We start from the raw sequence: 23,724 nt of genomic DNA, 5'->3' as shown, positions 1-23,724 counted from the left end.
TTTCAATAAGATTATGGGAAACATAAAAATAAAGTAGCGATGACAAATCAGTAGGTCTTTAAGTATTGTCAATTAGGTTTTGTTTTGGCGTGGTTTTTGTAAAACCTTATTGGCGTGGGAGCTGCCAGGCCTCTCGCCATTATAACAAGCGTTGGCAAAAAAAAAATGTTTACAGTATAAATGGCCACATTAGTTTCTGGCACTTAACTTGACTACTTCATGTGATAATATGCTCCTTGTAAGAGAGCAGAATGTTGTTGCTCACAGTGAAGTCAGCCTAAAGATACACAGAGAGAGGATTTTAATAAACACAAAAGGTCTTGATTAACGTCAGACCTAATTAGGGGCACAATCATTAAAGAAATCTCAAAAGTGCACCCATGGTATATGTTCTTGCACTAGTGCAGATTTACGGCGTTCATTAATTCATAAGAATTTACAGAAGTAGGTCAAGAAATCATATTCCTAGAAAACATTTGTGAACTGCATTTTAGCACAAGCAAACATGCATGTGTAGATCTGCTCATGCGAAAATCTGTTGAGCATCTGCAAGTTCACTTCCCCTCAAACAACTTTTTCCCAATCCTGGAAGAAGTTTTACATCTGTGAGTCTCAGGAGTAAATTTCCAACCTTTCTCAATATGGGAAAAGAGCTGATGAAAACCGTTAAAATATGCAAGTTGTAGGTTTGCACAGACTCAAAGTGGCATTCCAAACCAGGAACTATTGCTTACCGCTACCTTCAGCTAAAGTCTGTAGATCTGCAGAAAAGTCGCAAAATAAGGGAATTGCTAGTATTCAACCCCTACTATGGCGTAAGCCCTGGCATAATCGGAGAGGCTATCTCAGAGCTCTTTGAAAATGAGAGTGCTGCCATAATTTGTTACTACACTACATGGCACGAAAGGGACAAGAGGATTTTGTTACAGGCAAGCAGATTTATGAAGCAACCTGCCCCAATCCTGTGCGGTCCTATGTTATTGGTCACACCATGTCCTGAACTTCCTATAGAAATTGGAAGAGAAAGGAAGTACTGCAGGTTAGCAAATAACTTTTGCTCTCCAATTTCGGTGGCAATGGTGTAGAGGTTCAGAGAACACAAGCTGGCCTGCAAGCTGTTGCAAGGGAAAACATTTCCAATCCTCCTGGACCAAGATAATCTGGATTATGTGGCATAAAGTACTAAAACTTGCTCCTATCAAGTAATGATAACCATTTCCTTTCTGCAAAAGACTCCCTGGTAAATTGGCCTTGCTTCTGATCCCAGTATCCTGCAGTCGAGTTTCAGACATCAGAGTCTTGGATATTTCATGGCAGATGTTTACTCCGGATGAGTTTTACTAGGAGGACTGAAACCAACTCTATAACATTTTTTTATTTTTTTTAAGCTACGGTTATTTCCTATTCATCCTTTAAAGAATGCCATAAGTTGTGTGTGGCAGAGTAAGTGAAGGCATACAATGGTAAGACTGAGAAAATATAGGCCTTCCTGGGCCCAAACCCTTTGTTGAAGTCTTTTTCAGAAGTTCCCTATCCAGCTGACGCCTGATGGTTAAGAAAGTTGATGCTTAAGGCTAGAACAGATACTTCCATTTTGTAAGCTTATTCAGCATGAGGTGCCTTGGCTTCCAAGGTGTTCAGATTGAATGCTTTGAGTAGACCATAAATGCAGCCAACTGGTCGTCAGAACGTATCTTCAAAATAAGATACTTTAAACTGGTGAGCAGCATAGTTTCTTTGGTGGTAAGAAAGTTTTGAAACTATGGTCCTGACATGCAATGTAAAATAAATTTCTTAGTTAATATGAAAACATTTCAGTTCTATTAAGGACAGTGAGGTGAGGATTATCACACCCAAATAAATTCTTGGTGGAAATTTTTTGAAGGCTTCCCTCCCTGGATGACGTGAAGAGTAAAGAGTGAGTGTAAGTGAAGGTACTTTCAGTAGCAAATTCTTGTTCATGTGCGTGATATGTAGATTTCTTTATATACTGCATTAATCTTGCAGAAGACTCAGGAGCTTTTTTTCCTAAAGTTTGCTTTATCATTATAAGTAATGATCAGGAAGAGAATAAGGCAAGAAGATTTTTATGGAAGGCCCAATAAAGAAAGGACATCCAGGAGGTTGTCCCAGGGTTTCTAGTCATACTGCCAGAACAAGATGCAAAATGTTAGAACGTAGTTGGAGGAATTTCTACAAACCTGAGGAAAAACTACTATAAGTGTGAATTAAACAAATACCATAAACTAGTGAGAGCTGAAAAAAGCTGCCACCTCAAAAGTAGAATTGATTCAACAAACAATCCCACTAAAGAACTCTTCTCTATATATAAGGAACTCACGATTCCAACGAGGCTGGAACCTCAAGATATCCACTCGAAAGAACTGTGTGACTCCATTGCTGACTTCTTCGTGAACAAGATAGATAAAATCCATGCTACCTTCACGAAGTATGAAGCCAGCTCGAGTAAACTTGGAATAGCCAATGCAAGCAAAACGGGGACTCCTGGTCTCAAGTGTTTTGTGACACCGGAGAAACCGGAGTTACTGTGCATCGCAAAAAGCATACAATCTAGCTCTCCAAGCGAGGTGTGCCCGCCGACTCGCAGTATAGGAGTCATGGAGACCACAATAATTGATTATATTAGTCTTATAGTGTTGCTCTCCTTTCAAGAATGCCAGGTATTAGATGCTTGGAAAACAGCCCAAGTAATCCCCCTTAAGAAGAAGGCCAACATCCACATCTCCCAATTTCAAAACCTTCGCCCTATCTTCCTCCTCCCCGTCTGCGCTAAACTTGTGGAAAACGTAGTTAACAGACAGCTCATGAGCTATCTGAAAGAACACGCTCTCTTGCACCCCACACAATCTGGGTTCAGAGCAGGGCACTCTACGGAGTCTGCCCTACTTTTTTCCACTGAAAGTCTGAGGCACATAGTGGACGACAGAGAGACAGCAGCGTTGGTACTTTTAGATCTCAGTGCAGCCTTCGACACCGTGCTGCACTCAACGCTGCTGTCTCGGCTATCTGACATGGGAGTAAAGGGGCACGCCCTTGCGTGGATGGAGTCCTTCTTGGTTAACAGGAACTTCCAGTTGCACTGCCCCACCCCCCTTTAAGTCTTCCCTCAGGAAGGCGAGCCATGGGGTTCCTCAGGGCTCAAGTTTGAGCCCGACTTTATTTAATATCTATATGGAACCCCTGGCTCGCATGGTGGAGGCTTATGGGGTGGGCATTGTCAGTTACTCTGATGACACCCAGTTGATGTTCAAGCTCACACCCGACCGCAGAGAGGACGCCACCAATTTCTCCAACTGCCTCTCTTCTGTGGCTGTTTGGATGAATAATAACTGTCTCCGCCTTAATGGCGACAAAACCGAGCTGTTGGTGGTAGGAAAATACTCTTCCGCATGGTCCCATATGTGGTGGCCTGCGGAATTAGGCAGCCTGCCCTGTCCTGCAGTCGTGGTGCGGAACTTGGGCATAACTCTTGACTCTAATCTTTCTTACATGCCTCATGTCAGCAAAGTCACAGCGAGGTGCTTCAGCGTTTTGAAGGTTCTCCGGAAGGTATTAGATATCCTCCCCATGGACTCTAGAAAGACCATTGTCCATGCCCTAGTGACTCCCCATTTGGACTATGGGAATGCCCTGCTACTAGGTTTGAGCAAAAAAGGACTTTACCAACTTCAGCGTGTTCAGAATGCCGCCGCACGTCTGGTGCTCAAGCTTCCTCGTAGAGCCTCAGGGAAATCTGCCTTGTCCAAACTTCACTGGCTCCCCATTGAGGAACGAATTAAATTTAAGTCCTTATGCTTTGCCCATCGTATCACCTATGGCACGGGCCAGAATATCTAAAAGGCCTTCTCATAACACATCGCCCCCACCAGAAATCTGAGATCTTCTGGAGCTATGTTGTTTAAAATTCCTAAAATCTCCTGAGCCAGGATGGGCCCGTTCGTTCATATATCCGGCTGCTAAATGCTGGAACGAGCTCCCACTTGAGATCCGCATGGAACCCTCTGAAATCAGGTTTCGGGGAAAACTTAAAAACATTTTTTTCCACGTACTTAATCCCCATCTTCATGTATGAATTGGCGTACCAGTGCTACCTTCTCTGGCATCTTTTCAGTATTCAGCGCAGGTACACTCGGTTTCTGAGTAACCGGGCGCTTAACAAATGGCTTTAAATTAAATAAACTTGATATCTGGTTGTTTGAAATAACAGATTTTCTTTTAAGGGCTGATGGTAACCACAGTTTAAGTACTATTTTAATGGCTGTGGCTAGTTCATAAATGCAAAAGAAGTATATATAATCCTAACTTCCTGGACCTTCATGGAACTGAAACGGTCACGTTCGGTAGGAAAATGTTCATTCATGTCTGCAGTTACATTGCTGGATCAATTTCCAGTTTCTAGCTGAGGTCTCATCCCATCTTTCTTAAATCCATCTAGCTCACACTATTCCTTTTCACTCTCGCCATGGGTTTACACATCCACTTCCCCCATGCCCATTGTTTGCACGACATCAAGCATACAATTCTAGCCTACCCTTCGAATGCTTTTTCAGCATCCTGGGAGGCTAAGACCAATTTCCTGGTAGCTGTGCTCCCTAGATCTATAAGGTGATCTACTTTTTAAGTCTAGCCTAGAGCAGCGCATGCGCTGTGCTCTGTCGAGACTTTTAGTAAAGGCTTCAGAAAATGCTACCACTGTGGCCTAGAGCTTGCATGCATGTGCGCAGGCACGTGCTTACGAGCAGAGGCACCATATGGCTTTCATCTCGCCTCATGGGTCACAGGCCTTGGCTGTTCTCTCCTCCCTCCGCATTCCATTCTCCTTATCTCCAAAGTTGAAAAGAACCCTGCGCGGACCTTCCTCTCAACCCCTCACTTTGGACAGAGAGGAGGGAAACTGCTCCTGTTTGCAGGCCTCACCACTATTCATGCCATGGAAGTTTGTCAATAGGGCATGAACAGTGCATTTCATTTCTTGAAAACAAGTGACCCTGTCTCCCCTTCAACACTGGGCTGCTCGCTCCTATGGCCCCCACCTCTAGGCTTCAAGGTCAGAGTCAGCCAGCAGCTTCGCTCTGCAGCTCTTCTCTCCTTTACCCCCCCCCCCTTTTTTCAGAGGGGAGGGGAAGTGAGGCTGGGTCCATTGCAAGCTTCTCAACCAGCAGCTTTTGGTAGATCATAGAAGCGGCGACTTTACCCTTAATACGTAGTGCTTACCCCCTCTGCCCCCCCCTGCTCTGTCCTAACACTTATCAGGTTCAAAGCTCGCCTTGCTAACCCCCTCTGCCCCCGCTCTGTCCAAACACTTATTATCAGGTTCAAAGCTCGCCGCGCTTACCCCCCTGCCTCCTGCTCTGTCCTAACACTGATCATCAGGTTCAAAGCCCGCCGTGCTTACCCTCCTGATCCTGCTCTGTCCTAACACTTATCATCAGGTTCAAAGCTCGACTTGCTAACCCCCTCTGCCCCCGCTCTGTCCTAACACTCATCATCAGGTTCAAAGCTTGCCGTGCTTACCACCCTGCCACCCGCTCGGTCCTAAAACTGATCATACGGTTCAAAGCTCGCCGTGCTTAACCCCCTGCCCCCGTTCGGTCCCAAAACTGAATCTCAGGTTCAGAGCTCACCGTGCTTACCCTCCCTGCCCAAGCTCTGTCCTAACACTTATCAGGTTCAAAGCTAGCCATGCTTGCCCCCCGCTCTGTCCTAACACTTATCAGGTTCAAAGCTGACCGTGCTTACCCCACTGCCCCACGCACTGTCCTAACACTGATCAGGTTCACAGCTCGCCGTTATGCAGCACAATATCCTTGGAGCAAGAATATCAACTGTTGCATGGCTAAACGCTTTTAAAAAGGTCCCAAAAGAAAGACCTATTGGCTATGCCAATGCTTGTTTTTCTTATCATCACTAAGTTATCTCCCCATAACAAAACCAGCCTCAGGGTGTATGGTTTCTTTTAGGATCCCATTTGGAAGGAGTGCGGCCAATTTATTAAGCATTATACATTGGGGTTAAGTAATGAAAATTAAGAATATTGTGGATGCACATTGTCGGTGTCAACTTCCTTTCTAGAGTCTCAGACAACTTGTGAATGTCTTACAAAATATCTTAAAACCATCAAGCAATAGGGGGGAGGAGCCAAGATGGCGATCGGAACAGTCGCGTAGGCTCCCGGCTCCGCAAGCCTTCGATTCCCGCACCTACATCCTGACCTCCATCCTGTGATTGTGCTGCGACGGGACGACGGTGAAAGCGCGCTGCCACTGCTCGCGTCCCTGCGAGGTCTCTGCCTGCCTGATAGCCGGAGATATTGTCGGATTTGTCTGGCGGCCATCATAGCCTTGGCTCCGGGACCCGTGCTGTCCTACACCGCTGGATGCTGCTGGAGCGGCATCGGTCAGTCGAGCCGTGGCGGAGCTGACACTCTGAGGCGCACTGCCTGGCGCAAGGGGTAACAGACGAGATCCTTTCGCTGCAACACGGCTTCTCGCCACGAGCGGACTGCACACATTGGCGAGATGGGTGCCCACTGAGACTACCTCCCCTTTGTGGAACGCTGGAGTTGGGCTGTGCCGACCCCATTTTGAGGCTTGCACGGTGTTTGTGGATCACATCCGAATCTGCCCTCCGCCTTGAGCCGAAGAAGGAATGGCTTTCGCCGAGGGTCGCTCTTTAGTAGTGTGTCATGCCTATATCAGTAGCTCGGGCTGCAGCCTTCCAGTGCCGATTTTGGCCCCATCTTCTTGTGATTCCCCTAATGAGGTGGAAATGGCCGCTGGCTCCCCGACTGGGGAGGTGGGTACTATCTTGCCTCACGACTGTGACACCCTGCCTAGTTTCATGCTGTCTGCTGCTCTGCGCGTGTCCTCTCGTGGGGAGGAGCTGTTGGGTTTGCAGCCTGCGCCAAACCGCGGAGCCGTTCTGGCTGCTCTTGCTGATTTACGGACTGCATGGCGAGCAGGTTCCCGGGAGCTGGGTAAGAAGCTTGACGATGTCTGGCTCACACTGGGGCGGGCGCGACTGACCAGCTCCCACTTATTTTGTCCGTTTTAGTTTCTATGGGCCTTATTTTTTCTTCTTTCCAACTTCTTTTCTCTTCTTATTTCTGTCTTTGGGTCCGTAGGTTGGTTCGATATGAGGTGGGTAGTGACCGGCATGAAACAATGTGCGATTAATTATCCTGATGTGTATTTTGTTATGCCGCTACTCCGATTATAATTTTTCCTTTGTCTATTGGGTTTCACCTGATGAACGTTGCCCACTCATGTCGTAGGTGGATTGACTGGACTCTGATCCTTCTTCGTTTCTATATTTTAAAAAATGCCTTAAAATTTTTTACAAATTAACCTTCATTCCTCCTGTTTCTCGGTAGTACGATTAGATCCAGTGTAACTCTGATTGATTGTCAATTGGTATTGATGTGCTACTGAGTAGCCGTATAGCTTGCAACAGTGCTTAAAATTGTTTCGAGGCCGGCCGTATGGTTGTGGGCCCGTATTTGTTTGCTGACTCTGCACAATAAAGGTTTCAATTTTTTTTTTTTTAAAACAAAAAAAAAACCATCAAGCAAGTCTGCTTTCAACAACTGCAAGCTCCTCTTAGCCTTCCAGATTTCCTACTTCATTCATTGTTTTCTACAATTATTCTTTTGGTTGCTGGGGGTCATTAGATTACTCATCATACCGTGAGAATTTCTCTAAAATCTGTAGAAAGATTAAATCCGGATCTCCGGCAGACCCTTTAAAGCCTGACCTTTTCTGTGAAGCTCATGTACTCATCACAGATCACGTCCGTGACATCAATCGGTCACTCTCCACTGCCAGTGTTCCTTCCAAATGGAAGCAGGCGTGGGTGTCCCCTATTCTAAAAAAACCCACTTTAGATCCCTCACTCCCGGAGAACTTTAGGCCGATCTCCCTGCTCCCTTGGCCTGCTAAAGTGGCCAAGGCACACGTCAATAACATCTTGTCCAACTTCCTCCTCACCAATAACATCCTGGATGACTCCCAACACGGGTTTAGAGCTGGTCACAGCACCGAGACAGCCTTGCTCAGTGTTTCTGAAGACCTCCGTTCCATTCTTGGCGCCGGCGGAACTGCAGCACTGGTCCTATTGGACCTCAGTGCTGCCTTCGATACGGTGTCACATGAGGTCCTCTTGACGAGATTGGAGGAAATTGGAGTCACAGGGGCAGCCTTGGGGTGGTTCAGAGACTTCCTGTCTAACAGGTCCTTCAGAGTCTCCACCCCCCCTTACATCTCGAAGGAGCATAGCATTGGACAGGGAGTGCCGCAGGGCTCGTCCCTTAGCCCTACCCTGTTCAATGTCTATGTCCGCCCGTTGGCGGAGGTGGCTAGAAGGAATGGAATGGCTTTGGTATCATATGCAGATGATACCCAGTTGGTGGTGGCTTTGAATAACAACAGTGGTCTGGAAGCCCATCACTTTAAACAGACACTCATTGACATCACCAACTGGATGACAGCGAATTTTCTCCAATTAAACGCCGGTTAAACCGAGATTCTCCTCCTGGGAAAAAATACCGCATCCTGGGGAGATAATTGGTGGCCTGACATCCTGGGCCCACCCCCCAAGCCAAAAGACTGTGTTAAAAATGTAGGTGTCTGGGTCGACTCGGCTCTAAAATATACCATCCATACCAAGAAAGTGGCTGCCACGTGCTTCGGCATTTTACGCAACATCAGGCCCATTCTGAAGTTTTTTGACTGCCGCACCCGCCAGCTCATTGTCCAGGCGACGATCCTTTCTAGACTGGACTATGCCAGTTCTCTCCTTTTGGGAGCGAATCTGGCTGAAACCACCAGACTGCAGAGAGTCCAGAATGCGGCTGCCAGGGCCTTAGTCGGCCTCCCTCGCCATTCTTCAGTCTCAGGAACCTTAAGAAAACTGCATTGGCTCCCGGTGGGAAAAAGGATCCAGTTCAAGGCTCTATGTTTAGCCTTCAAGATCCTTAAAACCGCCTCTCCCCCATTGCTGAGTCCCCTTTTGTCTGAGTACACACCTAGCAGATCGCTCCGCTCAGAGGGACAACATCTAGCGATCATTCCCCGCACTAGACTTGCCAGAGTTGGTGGCCGATCCTTCAGCTTCCTTGCTGCCAAGCTATGGAACAGCTTGCCTGTAACCATACGGGGGATGCATGACCTCTTAGCCTTTAGAAAGGCCATCAAAACCCATCTTTTTCAATAATCTGTTTTTTCTGTGCACCTTCACTCTGCATTCTGGTCAGCTCGCAGCGTCGGGACGCCCCTTGGCTGGGGCAGCCGTGCGCTATACAAATTCCCATAACATAACATAACAGTGTTAAATATTACTCAATCATCCCACTATCTCCTCTTCTGGCTTACACATTTCCCCCCATTATTTCTCACCTCTTTAGCATCACTGTGATCCTGTTTAGCGCTTAAAAGACATGCAAGCTTATTAGCCGTTTCCTAAAATATCTTAAACCATTTTGCTATTATGTTATTGGCTCAAGCAATTTCCAGGATTCTGATTTGACCTTTAATCAATCATGTTTTACCATCAATTTGTATATCCTCTGTGTTAAGTCCTCTCAGCTCATTCGTGTGCATTCCCTCATCTCTTTAAGGCGAGCCTCTGCTATAAATTAGCCATACAGTACCACCTTCAAGCCTTCCTACTGCATGGCTGCATTTATTTCATTGTGGTTGTTCTCTAAAGTAACTGGTGATTTAGTCTTATCCCTTTCGATGCTCATGACGAGCTCAGCTCGTCATGATGCACAGTTGAGCTGTGCTGATGACGAGCTGAGCTCGTCATGACACCAGCAAAATGGCAATTTTCAGCACAGGAGGGGGAAAACGCCTAGCAGCCAAGGTGTTAAGTTAATGATCACTATCGGATTTTTTAAGAGTGAATCAGTTTGTCACAATGCCAAGTCTCTCTGGTCATTTCTACATAGATTGTACTGCCCCATGCTCTGACAAAGTAAATAGTTCCTGTGTTATATCCTGTACCTCTACCAGAAGTATCTAGCCTAAAAAGATGTAGTCTATCCAGTGTACCCTCAAAGTATGTGCATATTGTTCTAATAGGTGGCTATCTATCCACGAACCCAAAGCACTTTAATACGACCCGTAGTTGATATGACATTATAGGTATACTCCGGTGCAACACTAGGGCCAACATCTCCAAGTTAGAGGAGGAACAAGAAAACTAATCTCCTTTTAAAAATGCCTCTTATTTTAGGATGCTAAGCACGTTATATTGAGGATATATCATCCTAATAACAAAAGCAGGATGAGAGAAACGTTCAGAAAAAAGAATTAGAAGTATTAAACTCAAAACTGTAGGTTAACATACAGTGACCAAAAACATAGCAACCGATGGGGGGGGGGGGGTTGATTAGGAACACAATTCATCCCAGGCAAACAAAAAAAAAAAAGTGGCCCACATTCCCAGACCGCCACCTTTCGCAATACACTGCTTAAGACAATGGAACTAAATGATGACAAACATTTGCGGTAATAAAAGTATTTTAAAGCTTATATGGCCAGTACCCAAATAGGAAAGTAACATTCCAATATAAAAAAAATATACTTTAAAAAGCACAGAATTATCAAAAATACTAGGAACTCACTTTTAATTGTGTTTTTATCCATAGGTTTGCTGTGGAGGTTTTGATTAATGTTCACTGAGAAATAGGAAACAGCACAGAGCTATGGCATTCATTTTATTGTTTGCAGTCCTAAAGAGAAGCCCTCCAATGTTCAGAGACTGGTAAAAGCTGCATATTTTTTGCTTGAAGTTAGCAGCTTGCAGTTAGCATGCCGTGTATGTTCTGGGAAAGAGAATGATTCTAGTGTGTAAATGCAAAAAAGAAGAAAACAAGCATTTACAATGCAACGGTCTCGCCTTTGCCAAAGTTAGAGCTATTGGCATTGTAAATGACAACATTTTTATTTATGTGTTGGTTTTGAAAACAGATAAATAAATGGCAGTGTCATTTACAATGTCAATAGCCATACAACTTGCAATTACATTACACACACAGAGGGTCACACGCACACATACAATCTTACAACCACACACAATTTCTCTCACACAGTCTCTCTCTCTCCGACACAATCTGTCTGTCTCTATCGTGCACACACACACTTAAAATCTCACACAAACGCAGCGCTCACACATAATCTCTCGACCACACACACAATAAGTATCACTTTCTCACATACACACTCTCGCACACAATCTTTCTGACGCAAACACTTGCAATTATTTCCACACACACAAATGATCTCTCTCACGCACAGATAATCTGTCTGTTTATCTTTTACACACACACTCCCTCTCACAATCTGCCTCCCTCTCTCATACACACACACGCAGTACGGAGGTGACAATCAGATGTACCCCTGAGAAGCCTGCCTCAGGAGACAGGCGTCCGTGAAGACACAACCAGGATGAGACAAGCACACACTCTCGCAGGAACCGTCACGGGTGGAGCGAGCCTATCGGCACCAGCTGCGTGTCACCAGAGGCCTTAATTCCGTGTTATTCACACATTCACGGAAAGGTGAAATGAGGAACAGGGGTGCAGACTGCAGGCACGAGCAGAAATGTGCGCAAGCTATATTAAACTGCCTCACTACAACCACATATACATGTTATTATATACATATCTATATGAGCATAGATTATGCAGCCCCATATCACGGAAATAAACGCCCCCTTCATCGCCGTTCCTGCCTGGATCTCACTGTCCTTAAGAGCAGGTTCAATCCTCGGTTGTTTTAAATGTCTATGCTTATGTCAGGGGGAAAATCTAGTTTGCTGGCTCGAGCGGCTTCAGACAGAACCTGAGTAGCGCCCTGATCTGCGCGGCGCTACGAGGATCAGGACGTGCGCAGACATTAGTGTTCGGGGGGGCGTGCGCACGTCTGCCCCCCCCCCCGACAGGACTCTGAAACGCCCCCAAAAAACGAAGCATTTACCATAAAGAGACCGCCCACCTATTCTAAATCCAGAATGAAATGCTACCTGGTTTATTCTGGCTCACTGAGTGTGATATGTCTATCAAGTTTGTTTTTCAAATTAAATTAAAGAGTTTTAACCGAGAAGAATTGAAGCAGAATTTCCGTTTCTTTCAACGATCACAAAGTGTCCTGAAGCCGCTCCTTCGAAGGCCTTTGTTTTATGTACTTATTTTACCTGCCGCAGGGTTGTTTGAAATGCTGCACTTTATATAGAAAGCGCCTAGACGTTGACAATGCGGCACTCGAGACCCTATAGCGCTTACATTTGGAACTTTAAAATAATGTAATGTAACAAAAACTATGACGTGAGCTCCGCGCTCCCCAGCTGGCAGCAGCGCTTTGCACGAGGTTGTAGCGTCTTTCTAGACAAGCCAGCAACAAAACAAAAAAAATGCGTGGTGAAAACGAGGCCTGACACGCAAACAGGATTTCCGGCCGGTGGAAAGGAGAGGCCTGACACGCAGGAAATGTCCTGAAGGGGGGCGGAGTAAGGAGCGGGCTACGGAGTCTGGACACGGAGGGACAGGACGAGAGGAGCCGGTGAGGGGGGGCGTCGGGGCACATTGATGGTGCCCGCCCCCCGTGATGGAAGCCCTGCGTGTGCCCGGTGAGCGGGGTTGGGAGTGTGTGTGTGTGCGAGCGTGTGTGTGTATGTAAGGGGGGGGGGGGGGTGGGGCGCTTGTATGTGCCTGCGTGTGTTGTACGTGTGTGTGTGCCTGCCTGCGTGTATGTGTGTGTGGGGTGGGGGGGGGGGCGGCAGCGTGTTTAGGTGTGCCTGTGTGGTGTGTGAGCAGGGGTGTGGGGGCTGGCTGTGTGCACATGGGAATATGAGGCACGTGAGGGGCACGGCGACTTGCGCGCCCACGAGGTACAATCTCGGCCAATAAAAGTGCGTGGCACTCTGCTGTCCACATCCCCCCAAAAGTAACAATATAAGTTGTCACCCTTGACAGCAAAGCTTCGCTTTGCTTTCGTTTAGGCTCGACCTAAAAATGGTATGGCTTTCCTTACATACAGTTTTATATATCATGAACTAGGCCCAGAGACACTGGAGCGCTTTACATGAGCACCAGATAACATCACAGAGGGTCATATTATGATTTACCCAGGATCACATGATGTCAAACTGATGCTGGGACTTGAACCAGGTTTCCCAGTTTCAAAGTCAACTAAGGCCACAACCTGTCTGTTGACTGCAGTAATTGTTATCTGGTAGACAAAGGAGAAAAGTAGAGACTGCTTTATTTCCTGCTGCTTGCATGGAGTAAAGGAGGTCAAAAATAAACTGAGGAACTCCCTCGCTGCCCCTCACCAACACCCATATCCCCATGCTCCAGTCCTCTCCCCTGCTGCAGCCCCCTGAAAGTAAGTGCTAATGGCTTCCCATCAGCAGCTCTTTGCAGACTGCCACACCTGGAGGGAAAATTGCCAAAAACACAGTTGATGGACAGAATGTAGAACAATGTCATACATTCACCCCAGTACAAGGATCTGGGCCTAAATCCATCGTTTTTTTGTACTCCACACCACCCTGGGTTAGACACTGGCTATATGCAAATCAGCTCTGACCCTGTGCCTCATGGGAACAGTCCAGTCCGAACTACCAAGCCATGTCTTACCCAGACCGGAATCAAGCATCCAAGGACCGGTTTCTGGCTATCAGCCTTAATCAGCCTGGATAGCTTGACTCCAGTGGTGTGGAGAGCCTGGGACTCACGCCTGAGTATACACAGCACACTCGGGGTGAAAATTGCAAAAAACACAGTTGATGGACAGAATGTAGAACAATGTCATACAGACGTGGGTCCCAGGCACTCCACACCACTGGAGTCAAGCTAGCCGGGCTGATGAGGTGTTACCTCGAAACCAGTCCGGTCCTCGGATGCTTGATTCCGTTCTTGGAAGGACATGGCTTTTGTAGTTCGGACTGGACCCATGGGGCACAGGGTCAGAGCTGATTTGCATATCGCCATTGTCTAACCCAGGGTGGTGTGGAGTGCAAAAAAACGATGGATTTGGGCCCAGATCTTTGGACTGGGTTGAGTGTGTGACATTGATCCACATTGGGTCCATCACCTGTTGTGTTTGCATATTTCGCCGTAATGCGCTGGGGATGCCCAGACGTGGGTCCCAGGCACTCCACTCCACTGGAGTCAAGCTAGCCGGGCTGATGAGGTGTTACCTCGAAACCGGTCCGGTCCTCGGATGCTTGATTCCGTTCTGGGAAGGACATGGCTTTTGTAGCTCGGACTGGACTGTTCCCATGGGGCACAGGGTCAGAGCTGATTTGCATATCGCCATTGTCTAACCCAGGGTGGTGTGGAGTGCAAAAAAACTATGGATTTGGGCCCAGAGCTTTGGACTGGGTTGAGTGTGTGACATTGATCCACATTCGGTCCATCACCTGTTGTGTTTGCACACCTGGAGGGAGGCAGGCGCACCTCATGCTCAGACAGGCTGAGCAGCCCATTGTCATTCTGCCTCCGAAATTAGCCCCCTGGCCTCATATGCATGGGGTCCTGCTTGTTAAGGCTGTTATACCAGCCTTTTCACACTGAAGCAGGGCTGGAGGCCTTAGCAGACCAAACAAGCATTTACAATGCAATAGGTCTCGCAGTATTAAAGTTTGAGTTATTGGCACTGTGTATGACAATGCGTTGCATTACATTTTTAGCAAACTTAATTGGTGAGCAGTGAGAGTCTGTGCAAGAGTATGCTGTTCTTGGAAGCAGTGTGGTAGAGCAGAGTTGAGACCTTTAAAAGTGGGCGACCCCACACTCCAGTGACCCCCACTATGTCCCCTGATGTGCTGCGGGAGCCGGACTGAGTGTTTGCCTTTGTGGGGGAAAGGGGGCCGCGCAGTTTGTAAGGATAGTTTGTCCCCTCCCATCTCCATTGCACGAGTCAGGGCACTAATGTTCTCACTGAAGATGCACAGTCTGGTTCCCTGCGCCCCGATGTTCTGCTTCTCAGCGCTGGACTTCAGGCGATTTGAGCATGGCTTGGTCTTCCATTTATTTCTCGCTGCCACTCAGGACAAATGACAGGCAGCAGCGTAGCCTCGTGTAAGAGCCCTGTGCCACAGTACTTGCTGCACTAGTAAAAACGGCAGCTCTGGGCTGGGCTCGGCAGGCCACAGGCGGAGAGAGTTAAGCCAGTTTTAAGGCAGCCTCCACAAAACACCAGACTTAATGGAAGTTGCATGGGAGAAGTGGCATTGTGGTTGTCGGGGAAATGTCCATCATCCTTTGCGGGAAAATAAAAAATAAATTGTTTCAGCTCCTATTTCACCCTAGCTTTTATTTATTTTTTAAGTTTTATATAGCACGAACTAGACCCGAAGGATCAAAGCGCTTTACATGAGCACCAGTTGCGCTACATGAGGACACACATTTATCGATTGTGTTAGGCAGGGGGGACTAAGTGATTTGCCCCTGAGCGCCACTACCGAGGCTCGAACCTGGTTCTGCCGCTCCGATGTTGACGCTCTAGCCGGTAGGCCACATCCCCTCCCCTTAGGAGTGGGATGGAGTTTGAAGAAAAAAAAACGAACCGTTGAGTAGGTGGGAAATGTGCCGTTGTTAATAGTAGGTGTCAAGCAATGCTCACGTTTTGCGCTGTGGGTGCTTTTAGAGGTGCCTTTGTTGTTTTCCTCACGCTGTGGGATTTGCAGCTCCTAGTGGCTGTGCGGTAGAGTGCTGAGGGAGTTTATGGAGCTTCCTGTGTTTTAATGCTGCTGTTTAGATATGGGAGGTTGGCCAGGGGGAGGGGCCCTGCTCACGTTGGGTCAAGTCTGTTTGTACTGCATTGTTTATGAGAGTGCATGAGCTTTGGCATGGGGGTTGCAGCATAGTTCTGCTTGGTTGACCATGTGATCCTCCTTGCTTTCTTAATGGGACACCCAGAGGCAGTCTGCTTCTGTGGGCTCCGAGCCTTGCAGCCGACTTTACAGGCACACTAAGGGTGAGAAAAAGGGTTACCGGTGAGATAGCTTCAGACACCGTGCTGTGATTTACCACTAGGTGGCGCTGCAGTCACCTTCTTAGCCGCCGCTCTCTTCGCTGAAATTACAGGCCACTCTCTGATTAGAGCTGTTGCTGCGGGAGTGCCGTGCAGTGCTGGGAGGCGCATTTTGTTGACACCAGTTGGATGATCGCATGGAATGAGTCCAGTAGCTTTTGACTCTTCACTCAGACCGCTTTGAATAAGGTAGCGGGTTTTCTTCTTACTTTTCCTCGTTGCTTCTGCTGCGGGCGAGATCGCGAGGGCGCTGCAGATACTTCTTAATGCAGGGAGCAGGGACGGCCTATATTTTGCAGAGAGCCGCTTCACTGGCAGTCTTTTTTTAGGCCCTTTGCGGTGCAGCACCACCATGCTCACACTATTGCCCTCTCACATGCGGCCGGGCAGAAGGCGGAGGCAGGCATCTCTTCGCTCATTCATAGGTGGCAGCGTTGCGGGCTGGAGCTCACTTTACGGGTGAGAGGCACGGGTTCTTTGCTGGGAGCTGGTGACCGCTGGCAGCGCTAGGGGAAGATGCACTCATTGGCAGGTATGGGCACAGCGTCGTTTGCAGAGCGCTTCTCTGGACTTCGGTCTCCGGTGCGGCGTGGTCATGCGGCCGCTTGGATCACCTCTTTATCGGCCCCTCAACCACATGCTGCCTGTTGTGATTTACATGGCTGTGGGGCTGCGGATGTGGCCGCCTGGGTGCTGCTGCGAGCATATGTCCAGCATTGTAGCAGGGGGGGGGGGGGTGTTTGGCGCTCTCCCGGGACTCTGGCAATTGCTGGGAGCAGTCTCCCCACCCTTTTCACTCTGTCTCGGATCAGCTAAGATAACCCGTTTCTCCTGACGTCCTCAGTGTGGGGGCCGAGATTTTCTGTGTGAAAGAAGCATTCATGTGCGCGGTGACGGGCAGTGGAGCCGACAGCGGAGGAAGGAGGGAAAGTGAAAGTAAGCAGGAGGCTTGCAGTGGAGACAAATGTGCGCACGTGTATTTCAGGCATGCTGTCTGCGCGTGACCCGAGCCGATCAGATTCCTGAGGGTGCTCGTGCCCATCTCCTGTCTCCTGGGAAGCAGAGCCAGTGACTATAGGTCTCGCAGCGAGACAGCGCTTTCGCGCTGTAATCGCAGGCAAGCCCTAAAAAACAGCCCACCGACTGACCTTAGCCAGAGGCCCATTAGCCGATGCCAGATTGCCCGCCTTGCCAATCTGAGGCTGGGTGACAATACTTTTAAAAATATTCTATAAACCCTCTGAATTACATACTGTGTTGAGCTACAATTCAGGTAGCTAATTCTATAGTACTAGCAAGCTACCATCAGCTTCTGAGCTACCTACCCTTTGGATACCATATTACACCCAAAAACAACTGGGGAAAATGTTTACCTAGGAGAATTGGTTTGTTGATGGAATCGAGAGACCTTGTAACAATTATACACATATTGTGGTCCTACACAAAATTGTGACGATTTTTGGAAAGGGTAATCAATGAACAAGGAGAAGGTTCTCTTTCAGCAAAATTTCCAGAGATGATGTTACTCAAAAGTACACCTGAAGTAATATATCCCGTTCAATTCAAAAAGGTAAAAGTGTACGCCATATATTGCTGGCTGCAAAAAGATCCGTTTTGGGGATGGGGGGGTGCAACAATGGAACAATAAAATTGGGCTGATGGCTAAAAGGAAGATATGGCAAACAACTCAAGGGAAAGGGAAAAACTTGAGGGCAGAGAATAGTTTGGTAGATTGCCTGGGCTGGGAGTTTAAGGGATACAGTACACAAGAGACCGAGGCAATGACATTCAAGCTGAGTCGAGGCAAGGACAGAAATTGCATTAAAAAATAATTAACACAACCAATCTAGGAAAAGATGGACGCATAACGAATATGCTATGCAGAATAGGGTCGTGAGTTAGAAGAAAGTGTGGGATACAAGGAGGCAAAAAGAGGTTTACGTGTAATGGTTATAATCTTATGCATAAAGAAAAACAATACAAACTATTGATGGGTACGCAGGTACCCATCAACGAAATCAGCCCCCACAGCAGAGAAATTAGCCCCCAGTTTTGCAGCACACAACATTTATGTTATAACACAGCATTTCAAAAATTTCTCAGCGTATACGTATCATGAGGACAACGAGCTCCTTTGGATAGGTTTACATGTGTACTGAGCTTTAAGCCACAGGCTGGCTGGGACCCACAGCACTGTGAATATACATTTCGCCGATTCTCAGAGAACTAGCCAAGACTCAAATCAATTACCCAAGAGTTACACCAAGACTTATGTAGTGATCGCGTTAACCAACCGAACTTTCATACCAGAGGAATTCATTTCCCACAGATTAGATTAGCTTGCATAAGGCGTGTGCATTATTTTTATGGAATTACCTGCAGAACGAAGGTCAACAAAAATAGATCAGAACAAGGTGCTCTGTTCTTTTTTTTACTACGAATCGAACACCACCTCTAATCTAGTCAGGCTCACATTTCCAGTATATTTTTTACGCACTTCGACCGCTAACTAACACAACACAGAACGACTACACCAACGGGTACATAAACAACTCTTTATGAGTTTGTAAAACAAAGTGACGCGTTGCATAGGTTTCGCTGCTTCCTGAACAGTGTTTACCAGCGCGCCGTTCACTTCCCCCACACCACATCAACAGTGGCTAAGCGCAACATTGATGTGCACCCTCCAACTACATATTCCATGGGTGTGGCTCCGTCTAAAGATCGCGACCATCAGTAAGACTCTGGCTAACGGTCATTTCACCCGAAATCACAAGAACGTGGGTCATTTTGTCTCTGCAATATTAAACAGCACAACACTGAAGGGGCACTTACCTGCCTATTTTACTTAAAGTGATCCAAAACCACGCAAGCAGCAGTGCATTTAGGTCCAAAAGTCAGACGACACAACGATCGCGCGCTACAAGTCCTGCCCCCGCCTGAAAAACGTTTAGCGCGCCTGGGACGACGCAACGCGAGGGCGGTGCTGACCAGAATGCATTGCGTACCGCGCGACGTGACAGGTTTGTGCGTCTGCGATCGGATTAGTTAGGTAATCTTTTCATTTTAGAAAGGTGACTCGGCGGTTACGTTCTTGAGAGAATCAGTGTTTTTCAGCCCGTTGAGATCTAATGGAACAAGAAACCGCAAGGAAAGCGCCATCTAAGCATTTACCCAAAATGTTTGCTTTTAATTGGTTTATAACTTTCTATAATGTGCCTTCGAATAAGCATCAACGAGCCCATGGGCTCGTGAGTACAACAACCCCTCACACATAAGGATACAAAACGATTTGTGTATGTCTCCATAAGTCAAACACTGGAAAGAGGTTGGTAAGTGCCACACCCTCTCCTCCACAGAAAAAGTATTTGTTGTACACCTTCTTGTCGACTCCCTCAGCACAACCAGTGTGCCAATGCCAACTCGCTCCAACACTGCAGCAAGCAACCTCCACCGATGGAACTTTGGCCCCCCTCAAGAAGAGACCACGAAAGCAACACTCCAAGAGAGCCAGCTGCAGGGCCGGACTGGCTACCGGGCATTTTGGTGTGCTGTCGAGCTGGGGGCTAATTTCATTTCATTGATTGGGACCTGCATGTGCTGAACAAAATTTGTTTTGCTTTTTTTTTTATTTCAAAGGGCACGCAGGTATCCATCAACGAAATCAGCCCCCACAGCAGAGAAATTACCCCCCAGCTTTGCAGCACACAAAAACGCCCGGTAGACAGTCCGGCCCTGGCCAGCTGATTCACACCTGCCCTCCATAAATCCAGACCCACCTGCAGACGACTCAAGAAGAGATGAAGGGAAAAAAACTGGAATCTCACGCAACCTTTAAATCTGCAGATTTATTTCAATTATGCAATAAGTGCATTCATTTACTTAAGTTATAAGCCTAAATGGCATATTTTTTTCGAAAGATAAAGTGCTCCTGCAGTGTGAGAGCGAAGTGAAGGAGAGTAAAGTGACTATGTAGTGCCGCTTGTGTTATATACAAAATATATACATGTGACCGAGCATGACAATATGTTGTTATAAATGGCATTCGTAGTACGAGTGTTATAGACAACATTTAAAACCAGTCCACATAGAGTGTATGTCCATTGTGACTAGTGACTATAGAGGTATCAAATATGACCCCTTCATACATGTTGATAGCATGCAAGCTATTCCTAATATAAGAATTGGTTAGAGATACGAAAGGTAGCGTAAATTTGTTTCAATACCAGCAACTTCACTCACCAAGATGTGGGTGTGGCTTTGACAAGTTTCAGTAACTGCAATACACATGATGTGATATATGCAATATGGTCCCCATGCAACTTACTTTATATTGGACAAACGACCCAGAAAGTAAAATGTAAAATTCTGCAACATATGAGCAGGATCAAATGTGGCACAATTGGAGCACCACTTGTCGAACACTATCATAGTCAACAACACAGAAGTAAAAATATAAAATAGCAAGTAATCGAATAGGTCAAGGTGATAACCAGAGAAAGAGATAAAGCAAGCCTAACAATCACTTTGGGTCTCAATTCCCTTGAGGATTGGAGGCAAGCAACCTACATATGAAGACTTGTCTGGATGGACATGACAATTTAGAAGATGCATTCTGCTATCTCCAAATGCAATCGCTGTCCGTCATGTCTGCATTGTTATACATGCTTATTTTCCCTCTTACTTACAAAAAGCATATTTTGTGCGTATGTACCTGCTCATTAGTGGTTTGGTACTCTATGACTTGCCTTCTGTTATTTAATAATATCCAAGCCTTGGGAGGCAAGCATCACAGTGCATAATTAATGTTTTCCGCATAACTGAGTCTCTCTACTTTACACCAAGTGGTTTACGTACTTATGACATAATGGGGTGTGTAACAAACTAGCTCACATACAGAGGGAGGGCCATGACACGTGTTGACAATTGTATTTTTCATTTTTTCTTTTCCTCATTTAGAAAATATAGTTTTCCGAACAGAATATATTAAATTTCTTATTTATGAATAAGTCATGTTGTACGTTATTTTTACATTGAAGGATACATTTGAGCCTATTGATCGGGTTTCCCCATCCTCGTCGCTCTATCCCCTGGAGTATGTAGCTACAAGCATGTCATTGTAGAGTAATGGACGGCTACCTGATGAAGGCATGTTTGCCGAAACGCGCGTTGTAGACATCTGCCGCACTGCCTGAGTCAAAGTTTTCGTCTATCACAATGAATTTGAATTTGAATTTAAAATACTTATAAAGCGCTGCGTTCACCATACGGTTTCTTGGCGCCGTGGAGGAAAAATTAGCAGAGGAGAGGCAATAGAAACTGATTCAGTGAGAGGGAGCAATGAGGACAATTTACAGCGGGAAAGCCTGATTGAATAAAAAGGTTTTGAGGCCTTTACGGAAGAGAGAATAGTGCTTGGCCGACCGAAGGTGGTTGGGGAGGGAATTCCAAAAAGTGGGTGCCAAGAATGAGAAGTTGGCCCCTCCCCACTTTTTGCGCTTGTAGCGGGGTACCTGCAAAAGAGATTGGGAAGATGAGCGAAGCTCTCTGGCAGGGACATACTCCCTTATCAAAGAGGTAATGAAGGCGGGAGCTGAGCCCTGGCGTGCTTGGAAGACCATGCAGCCAGTTTTAAAAAGGGATCGGTATATACTTATGACTGTGTATGAATTTATTCACATGTAATAATCAATTTGATTCTCAAATGCATAATTGCATCATTGTTTCATCTATTCAAATATGAACTTTATATAATTGGAAAAAAAAATAATAAAAAAATAAATAAATAAACTGATCAATATAAGTGCTTTATGCTTATCATGTTTTTGTAGAGTGCTTGTTATACATATGTCTATATTTTAGACACAGAAGGGTATTCTTTGGGATAGAAATTGTCTAGAACATTTTCTAGCTATAACTTCCTTTTACGAGCTACAAGCATGTCATTACATACACATTGGCTATAAAGGGATTTTGCTTTTCCCTTCCGCATGTTTAAGCAAGATGCTACTGGCGTGCCCCCATTCTGAGTAAGTTTCCATCATAGTGCCGTCAGTGAGCCTAATAAATTATTTTTTCTTCTTGCAATTCCCCGTAGTGGTTCTCCATCCATTAGCAACTTCGACCTGGGTGAGTCTATTTCATAGGGGAAACAGCAATTACTACATGGATTTTACCACGCAGTACCATTACATCGCATGCGATGTAAAAACGCGTAGCCATTACTACGCATACCGTTACATCGCATGCGCTTTTAAAACGCATGCAATGTAATGACTATCCACGTAGTTGTGAGGAAACTGAGGCTGTTTCCTCACAACGACGTAAGCAGGCAGGAAATGGAGGACACTGAGCTGTTGGACAGGGATGACACAGCTGGGGAGAGAGGAACCACGAGGAGAGTGAGGTAAAAGGGATTGTGCTTGGGGTGGGGTTACTTTTGTTGTAGTGTTTGTGTAGTGTTGTGTAGTGTTTTAGGCTTTAGGGTAGTGTCTGGGGGTCAGGCAGGGAAGTGTTTCAGTGTAGGGTCCAGACTGGGGGTAGGGGCAGAGTCGTGCTGGGGGCAGTGTTTTAGGGTTTAGGGTAGTGTTGTAGTGTTTGTGTAGTGGTTTAGGGTAGTGTTGTAGTATTTGTGTAGTGTAGTGTTTTAGGATTTAGGGTAGTGTTGTAGTGTTTGTGTAGTGTTTTATGGTTTAGGGTAGTGTAGTGTTTGTGTAGTGTAGTGGTTTAGGGTAATGTTGTAGTGCTTGTTTAGTGTAGGAGTTTAGGGTAGTGTTGTAGTGTGTGTGTAGTGGTTTAGGGTAGTGTTTGTGTAGTGTTTTAGGGTTTAGGGTAGTGTTGTAGTGTTTGTGTAGTGGTTTAGGGTAGTTTTGTTTAGTGTTTGTGTAGTGTAGTGCTTTAGTGTTGAAGGTGGTGTTGGTGTAGTGTTTTAAGGTTTAGGGTAGTGTTTGTGTAGTTTAGTGTTAGGATGCAAAACACACCGTAACTATCTACACCGACCATAGGAACCTTCAGTTCCTACACTCAGCACGTGCCCTTACAGCCCGCCAACTCCGATGGACCCTGTTCTTTAACGAGTACAATTTCACGATCATGTTCCGACCAGGGAAAGAAAACGCCAAGGCGGATGCCCTATCACGACTGGAGGAAAACGATGAAGCCACGGATACCACCGAGCCTGTTCCCATCATAGCGGAACACCACTTCCAGGGCGTCGTGGTGTCCTCTGAGTTCATGACACAGCTGTGCCACGATACAGCCCGAACCGATCCAGCTGCCCTGGCAGGAGGGCACAAGGGCGTGGCTCGAGTGAACGGTTTTCTGTTCAGGGGTGACAAACTGTACCTACCTGGGGAGCCTTGTCAACAACAAGCGATACGTATGTGCCACGATCACTTCCTCTCGGGCCATCCCGGATACCACAAGACTCTCAACCTCATACAGAGACAATTCTTGTGGCCGGCCATGGAGGCTGACATTAGAAACCACTTCTCTAGCTGTGCCGTTTCCCTGCAAGGCAAGAACAGGTCAGAACCCCCTGCAGGCCTTCTACGCCCCATTCCGGTACCTCCTTACCCATGGCACACCATTTCCATGGACTTCGTGGTCGAGCTCCCTGCTACGAAGACTGGCCACACTACTGTGCTCACCGTGGTTGACAATC

At 46.6% G+C, this 23,724-nt stretch overlaps 1 protein-coding gene across 1 annotated transcript in view; it reads right to left on the bottom strand.

Moving 5' to 3' along the window:
- Nucleotides 1-19,009, bottom strand: part of RBM44 (RNA binding motif protein 44) — a 1,989,784-nt gene extending 1,970,775 nt beyond the window's left edge. Inside the window, exon 1 of the mRNA XM_086956335.1 lies at nucleotides 18,897-19,009. The gene's annotated coding sequence lies outside the window, so the exon portion shown is untranslated. The remainder of the gene's footprint in view (nucleotides 1-18,896) is intronic.
- Nucleotides 19,010-23,724: the final 4,715 nt, after the last annotated feature.

Source organism: Lissotriton vulgaris, chromosome 2_1, assembly GCF_964263255.1.
Source record: "Lissotriton vulgaris chromosome 2_1, aLisVul1.2, whole genome shotgun sequence".
In the NCBI taxonomy this organism is placed as follows: Eukaryota; Metazoa; Chordata; class Amphibia; order Caudata; family Salamandridae; genus Lissotriton; species Lissotriton vulgaris.
The sequence above is the reverse complement of the archived record's forward strand: the minus strand, read 5'-3'. Positions and strand labels throughout refer to the sequence as shown.